This window comes from Notolepis coatsorum, assembly GCF_963971535.1.
Source record: "Notolepis coatsorum genome assembly, contig: SCAFFOLD_197, whole genome shotgun sequence".
NCBI classification, from domain to species: Eukaryota; Metazoa; Chordata; class Actinopteri; order Aulopiformes; family Paralepididae; genus Notolepis; species Notolepis coatsorum.
Window position 1 is genome coordinate 197117 of NW_028169795.1, and position 8035 is coordinate 205151.

Consider the following 8035-nt stretch of genomic DNA (forward strand, 5'->3'; position numbering starts at 1 on the left):
CTCACTGTGGGTGGGAAGTAGCTGCGGCGTATATTAACACCTGGGAGTGAGCGGAGTTCCGTCTCCCACTCTCTCCATGTGGATGCAAGGTGTTCGGGTATGGGATCGTCCCAGCCCTGGTCCTTGTCCCATAGCGCTCTTACAATCATCTTTGCCCTGGTGGTGTAAGGTAGAATACATCCCAACGGGTCATATTGTCTGGCGAGTGTTCTGTATACACTCCGTCTGGTGGTCGGTATTGCCGTCGACCTTCCCTGCTCCTTGGTCAGGGGTTTGTGTCTATAATGGAGCGAGTCTGTTTTGAAGCGCCAGACTAGTCCTAGTGTCATTTCTTGGGCTTCTCCTGGGATGGTCGCCATCCAGGTGTCGCTGCTCGCTGCCTTGTCCTCGGGGGAGAGGCTGCGCAGTACTTGCGGGTCGCTGCTGGCCCACTGCCTGAGATCAAAGCCGCCTTTGATCAGGGAGGCGCGGAGCTTGAGTAGAAGAGCCTCGGCTTCTTCTGGCGTCGAGACGCTTTGTAAACAGTTGTCCACGTAGAAACTATTTGTCACACTTTGTCGGACCTCTTCATCTGCTGCTGGGTCCTCTGCAACGTGTTTTTGTAGTGCAAACGTAGCACAGCATGGGCTGCATGTGGTTCCGAAAGGGAGGACTTCCCATTGATAGATGGCTGGGTGCTCATCTCCGATCCTCTCTCTCCATAGGAACCGCAGCAGGGGCTTGTCCTCCTCCACTAGTCTCACCTGCAGGAACATCCCTTTGATGTCGCCGCTGATAGCCACCTTGTCCTGGCGGAAGCGTAGTAGCACGCCTAGTAGAGAGGGGCCGAGTGTTGGGCCGGGCAAGAGCTCTTTATTCAGATTTTGTGATCCGATCTGGTAGCTGCAGTTAAACACAATACGATCCTTGCCGTTGTGGTGGACCTTGTGGTGCGGCACGTACCATGATTCGGTCATCTGATCGGCCTCTTTAATGTCAATTTTCTTTATGTGTCCCGCTGTGATTAGCTTGTTAATCTCAGCGCGGTACACAGCCTCTTGAGCGGGGTCTTTGGCTAGGCGCCGCTCTGTGTTCAATAGATACCGCTCCGTCGCTTCCTTTGTGGCATGAAAGGTGGGCATTCCCTCTCGCCTCAGGAGTGGAGTTGCGTATCTCATCACTCCGTTGACGTTGACTCTCTTTGTCCCTTGCTCGAGGAGGGCTATAGCGTAAATGTCGTCCTTGGAACGAATGTCTTTCTTTTCGTTCTTAAAGGGCATTGTCTCTAGTGTCCATTGCCTCTCGACATGCTGCAGGAGTGTGGTGTCTTCTTCTGTCGCTCTGGAGTGGAGGCAGCTAGTGGCTGCTGTTCGGTTAAGAGACTTGGCGAGGGGGCCTTGTAATGTCCACCCTAGGCGGGTCTCGACTGCTGCAGGACAACCTCTGGGTCCTGTATGGACCCGGTCTATCGGGACTATGAGGTCTGCATGGTCGGAGCCTATCAGCAGGGTCGGGGTGGCACCGTCTATGAGCGGGATAGGTAGTTGACGCAGGTGCACATATTTATCCATCAGCTTGGCGATGGGGTAGGTGTACTGCGATAGTCCTATTTCTTGGCTGGTGAAAGCATTAGTGATCCTATACCGTCTCTCTGGTTGCCCGCTTGCTGCGATAGTGAAGGAGACATTCTCGCCCGTTATCGTCTTTAGATCTCTTCTTATTGTCCGAATCGTCATCTGGTTCTCGCTCCCCCGCAGCCCCAGCTGGGCCGCAGCGGACGCGAGGAGAAGGGTCTTCTCTGACCCGTCATCAAGGACGGCGTAAGTGTCCATGACCTTATCTTGGTAACTCAGTGTTACGCGGACCACCTTTAAGAGCACCTGGGCGCCCCCGCTGCTAGCGGGGTCAATGTACATAACACTTGCCTTTGTGCTGCTGGATGGTGCAGGCTTTCTTCTGTTACTGTCGTGTAGGACATCTAGGTGGGCTCCGTCACACCGACTACACCTCTTCTTTAGGCGGCACTCGGCTGCCATGTGACTGCGCGCACATCGGTAACAGCGTCGGTTGGACTTTATCCAGTGACTCACTTCTTCAGCGGTCATCTTCTTGAACAGGTCACATTGTGACAACCAGTGTTCCTTTTCGCAGTACGGGCACACCATCTTCCACTTCTCTTTCATCGAGGGGGTACTGTGGTTCTTGCTGCTCGGTACTGATTCTGATTGGTGCATGACAGTCACCGATCTTCGGCCATCGTTTGCTCTCCTAGGTCCCTCTCTGGAGCTTGGTGTGCTCCGCACGAACGTATCCAACCGTAGGCTGCTGACTTCTCTCGCCAGGAAGTCGGCTAGGTCTAGGAGGGATGGCTCGGGACCGTTAGGATCACGGTGGTCTCTTTGCCGCCTGAAGCGCTCCTGTCGGGCGGGCGGCAGCTTCTCTAAAATCCTCTCGACATTCGAGTTTGCGTATAGTTCATGCATACCCTTTTCTCGTTGCGCCCCCAGCATCCCTACCAGGGATTGTACTTTGATAGACAGGTCGTCTAGTGAGCGATTGTCTGTTGCTGGGGGTAGGCGGTCAATATGCCTTATCTCTTGTATTACGTAATCCCATATACGTCCATATCTTTGGTCTAGTGCTGCTAGAGCCGCTGTGTAGGGGGTAGTAGAGGTGGCATAGGCCAGCGCTATGTTGTGCGCTCTGGGCACTTTCAGGTGCTTCAATAGGATAGCATACTTGTGGCGTTCATCAGCTACATCCACCATCATTGTCTCTAAGCACATCCGTAGCTCCGTGTACTGTGCTCGGTTCTCATGGGTGAAGTCTGGAAACGTCGGTGTGCCAATGTATGACGCCATGGATGGCTGGCACATCGGTGAGCGTTGGAAGAGAGGCCTCCTAGGCGAGTCTCCTCTTACGCCTCTCGGTGGGCTGGTACCGGCAGGGTACCATGGCCCGCTGGTCCAGGTACTATTCCTCGGGACTGGTCGTGCGTCATGCTCACCCGTGAATAGAGTCGGGGGTCTGTAGCGCAGAGCCGCGGGGGTATAGCCTGGGCTGTACTGGACCTCCTGGTCCTGTGGAGCAATGTGCTGCTGTCGGGCTTGACTCTCCTCTTCTCCCTCTTCTTCCTCTGTCAGGTCATCTAGATCCTGTAGTCGTCTATTTAGCCTCTCCGCGGTGTACGCCGTTCCTTCCTTGTAGCTGGGTCTCACTGGGACCAGTCGGGGAAGGAGTTCGGAGGGGGGTATAGGCTCTCTCTGGTGGTCGGGCTCAGGGTCGCTTAATCGGTTAGGGGAGGGTGCCCTTGACCCGTGTCTTGACGAGGCCCTGGAACCCCTTGTGGAGGGAGGGGGTGTTGCCCTGGCGATCAGCTGCTCCATTAGCTGCGCTTGTAGTCTGTCGCGCTCGGCTTCGCGCTTGGTGAGATCTGCTTCTCTTTGGGCACCGGCAGCGGCACGCTGGGTGTCGGCCCGGTCTCTTGCCATATTCTCTTCCGTCTGAAGGCGTCTCATCTCCAGACGTATGCGCTCTTCGTCGCTCCGTTGCTGCGCTTGGAGGCGTTCTCTTTCAATGGTAGAATGTTCGTGCTCGCTAAGCATCTGTGCTTGGAGTTGTTCGCGCTCGCTAAGCGTCTGTGCTTGGAGTCGATCGCGCTCCGTAGAGGCTGCTAGGCTGGCGAGGAACGCCTGTGCCAGCATCTTGTCCGCCTCGCTGGGGGAAGACGCTGGTTGAGGTGATCCGCTCCTGGCAGTACTCGTTGGGGATGCGTTCTCCTGCGGGGAGTCCTGGGGCTCTATCTCCTCGGCGCTCTCCTCATCTTGTTCCGTGCAGAGTTCCATCTCTGGAGGGTTGTCTTCCTCCCAGAGCTCTTCGGGGACTACTTCTTCAGTCTTGGCGGGGGGTAAAGTCGTGTCAGTTCCCTCCTGGTCCCCACCGTGAGTCAGTTACATTAGAACCCACTAGGGCCTCTGTGGTCGGGGTATCCTGGTTGATAGGGTCGGACATAATTTTACTTTCTACTTTTACCGCGTTTACCGTTTGTAGAAGGCTAGGTAGTATACTGGCAGCGTAATCCTCTAAGTACTGAGGTGGCTGCCGTCTACGCTGCGGGCGTTCTACTTTAGGAGGACCGTTTCGTGGAGTGTTCATCATAGGCCATTTCAATATTAATACCACTATATTAATATTACACTAATTACCCTCCCGCTCGAAGGACCAATTGTAACTGAGGGGTACAATTCCCTGACTGTATTGATAAGTATGGTATCATTAAACCACTACCGCTTTATGTACTTTAACTACTGGCCATACAGTACACGATATCTAAATATGATGAACACTTTCCACAATGAAATCGGTTCCAGACAAAGGTAATAATCAAATATTTAATATAGCAAAGGGTACATATGATATTTACTATTACATTTATGATTTGAATGCACTTGTAAGGCAAATGAGTACTCGTAGGCAAATCAACACTGAATGTCCAATCTCTGGTTACGCAGGAAGCAAGTATACAACCTGGCTCTTAGGGAATTAGATCTATGGTACACTTAATGATATAGCGGGATATTCTGGAAGGGGTCCTCCCGGTTGTAAGCCGGTAGGGGGGGTAGGAGAGCCGTCGGTAGTAGACCGTCTGGTCAACGATATCTAGGGAGACTTCAAGTACAGAAGACAGTGCAGTAGACTCTTGATCCGCAGATGAATACACCTTGGTTCTCTTGTAGGCTGTAGCTCCACAATGAAGAAGAAGCTAGGCGACCTCAGTCTCTCTGAGCGCCGACTCAACTTGACTCCTCTCGGGGGTAAATCCAACACTCACAGGCGTCGGCGATTATCCGCTCCACAAATCACAGTACCAAAGCAAATATATATTCCAGCCGCATAGGGCTCAGCAGTCGTTGGGTAGGTAATCCAGTGTACATGTCCCTCGGTCCTCGCCTAGATCTCCTCGGATGAAAGCGCCATGTGGTCGGCCCAGCCTGGATAAGACTCTAGATAACACGAGGAAGCGTTGGAGATGCTGGTCACGTTAGAACTCTAACCGCACGATGCACCATACACGATAGACTATTATTACTTAATAGAAATACGTCGCACTCGACGGTACAGTGCCAAACTCTGACAATTCAGCTATTAATTTGCACGAGGTCTCGATGCTATTCTAAGGCCAAACAGGCCATACTTCACCGCACGTCGTATCGTGGGTGAGGCTTCACGTTATGTTACTAAGTTGGGTAGAAGGGTAAGGGACTAAGGGTCTTCTACATTTACTTGCGCCATATTTATATGCACGGTGAACAAATAGTGCCACTCTCATTTCGGTAGCCGTATCCCTGAGCGGAGCCGGGGCTAGTACGGACATGTCTCGTCGGTACCTTTGAACTTGACGCCAGGGGCTGGTCCCCTGGCGCCTGGTCCTTTTGTCCAATAAGAGAATGAACTATTATGGGCTATAGTAGGCTAAAGGGATATTCCGTGTATATGTACAAGGAATATACAAGGGATATCAAACGATATACAAATACTATTCAATATATATCCATAAATAAATATATATATTCGGTTTAATCTGATCCTTCGTAACACTAAGCAATTAGTTAACTTTAATTAATCAATTAGTGGTCCATTTTGGAGTCAGGAGCACTGCCTACTTAATCTATTGTTTCTAAAACGGGGGATCTGCCGGTTTCAACAAGTTATATTTAAGACTTTTTAAGGCCTTTTTAATACAACTTAGAGCTACATTTAATAACAATTTCACAACCATACTAGCAAAAAAAGAAAACATAAAGACTGAACTGGCGGCTGCACTTGCGCACACATTTTTGTTTGTGTGCGTTCCATAGAAGCTCTCACAACAAGCTCCCAGTAGCCCAGCAAAAAACAACGACTTGAATACAAAAACATTTTATATATTTTATATTATTTCCTCTCTCTGACTTCTTAATACATTTTAAGGCCTTAAAATTGAGAATTATGAATGTAATTAAGCATTACATCACGCGCAGGAGTGTGTTAGATCATTAGATCATGCCTAGGGGTGGTTGTTAGGACCGACGCGCAGTGGAGTGTAATAAATGATGTAATACTTTTTAATACCCTGTCAAAGTTTTTAATTTTTATTAAATTTTTTACTTTTGGTTGTGGGGTAGCAAGACGGGGGAAGGGAATAATGCATTTTGAATGTGGTAAGAGCTGCCAATTGAATACACCCACCAAAAACAGTCGATACAAGGTGAAGGGTTTAACAAAGTCTGATGCTATCAATATCCATTCTGCTCTGTATATCTCATTACTATATTCCCTGGCTTTGTGTCTGCTCACATCTCGTGTCGGCAAGTTCCTCTCTGGCTGGCGGCAGCTGTGTATTGACAAGTACACTGCTATTCTCTCTTCTGCTAAACTTTAATTGACAGGCCAAGAGAGCCTCCTGAACCTTCTGGAAGTTTACATGTGGCCTGCGTGCGTCCATGCGAATACCAACGCAGTTGTGCGATTTGCGAATCTGATTGGCCACTGACGTTTCTGGTCATGTGACATGTGCGCCCAATAGCGTGTAGACGAGCTGTGTCTTTGCCCATTTCCGCGTCGAATAGCCCGCAAACTACCTGGTCTTCTATCGCCATGCTCTAAGTCTAAGACAAACTCTAACCTTAACCAACTTCGAAAGAGTGCCTAATCTTAACCGTCGAAAGAACTTGCCGTCACACGATTAGTGCACATGTCACATGACCAGAAACGTCAGTGGCCAATCAGATTCGCAAAACGCACAACTGCGTTGGTATTAGCATATAGGCGGCCTGCGTGCCATGTCCTCACGTCAAGATGGCCTGACTTATTTGTCCTTTCATTGGACAATGTCGTATTACTAGTAGCTCTATAAATATGTAAGGGGCGACAGTGGCTCGGGAGGTAGAGCTGTCGTCTGGCAATCCGGAGGTTCCTGGTTCGATTCCCGCTCCTCCCGGGCAGCGTGTTGATGTGTCCTTGAGCAAGACACTTAACCCCCTAATTCCTCCCGATGAACAGGTTGGCACCTTGGCATGGTCGCCTCCGCCGTCGGTGTGTGAATGTAGTGAGTGAATGGGTAAAATGTGAGGAACAGAATTGTAAAGCGCTTTGGATAAAAGCGCTATATAAAGAAGCAGCCATTTACCATGTAGGATAATTTTGTGGCCAGTTGTGATACATAGACAACTTTTTTTTGGCTTGTTTTGTTCTTGCAGCGGTGTGAATTACCAGAGGAAGAGAACATTAGGCATTGGTATATGATGGAAAACTGCCACAATATAACATAATGATGCCAGGTTGGACTTATGATTATTATCTGACCAACTCAAACAGCTTACACATAAGGTGCCATGAGTTCAGTCTGCCTTTTGTTTTGTCCCACCAGATTCTGGTTTTCTGATCTTCAACTCACACTAAAAATCAATAACCCACTATCCTATGGACCATTTGACATGAAACATGATCACAAACCTTTGCAACTGTTTATTTTCATTTAATTTGATCTCTTTGGGGAACTCTTTTTTTTCTACCTGAAAGAAATTATGCGAATGTGATTTCTTCCATTTTATGTGTTTTAAACTGTTTGAATTGACGTGTAATCTCGACAACATTGCAAATTGTGCTCGTTTCAAGAATCAATAACGGTTTCAATCAATTAATCAATCTGAACAGTATAGGGACAACAGAATGGGCATTGTATTGTGGAATAGGTCAAAAGGAACAGACAATGTCAATAGCTGCCCCTTCTTATTCCTTTATAAAACCATTTTCGACCAAGACTATGTTGGTTCATTAATATGTTTTTTCCCCCCATGCTGAATGAATGATTCCTTGAAGGATTATAATTATGCACATATCTGATATCTCTGGGTAAGCACTAAATTGTAAGAGGTCCCTCTGTACATTTCAGCATGCCAGCCGTATAATTCTACCAATTTGTCGATTCAATAAATTAATTGATAAGTCAACAAAGTAGGACTATATATTCTACTATAAAAATCTATTATATAGCCAAGGATTGCCCTCTCAGTCA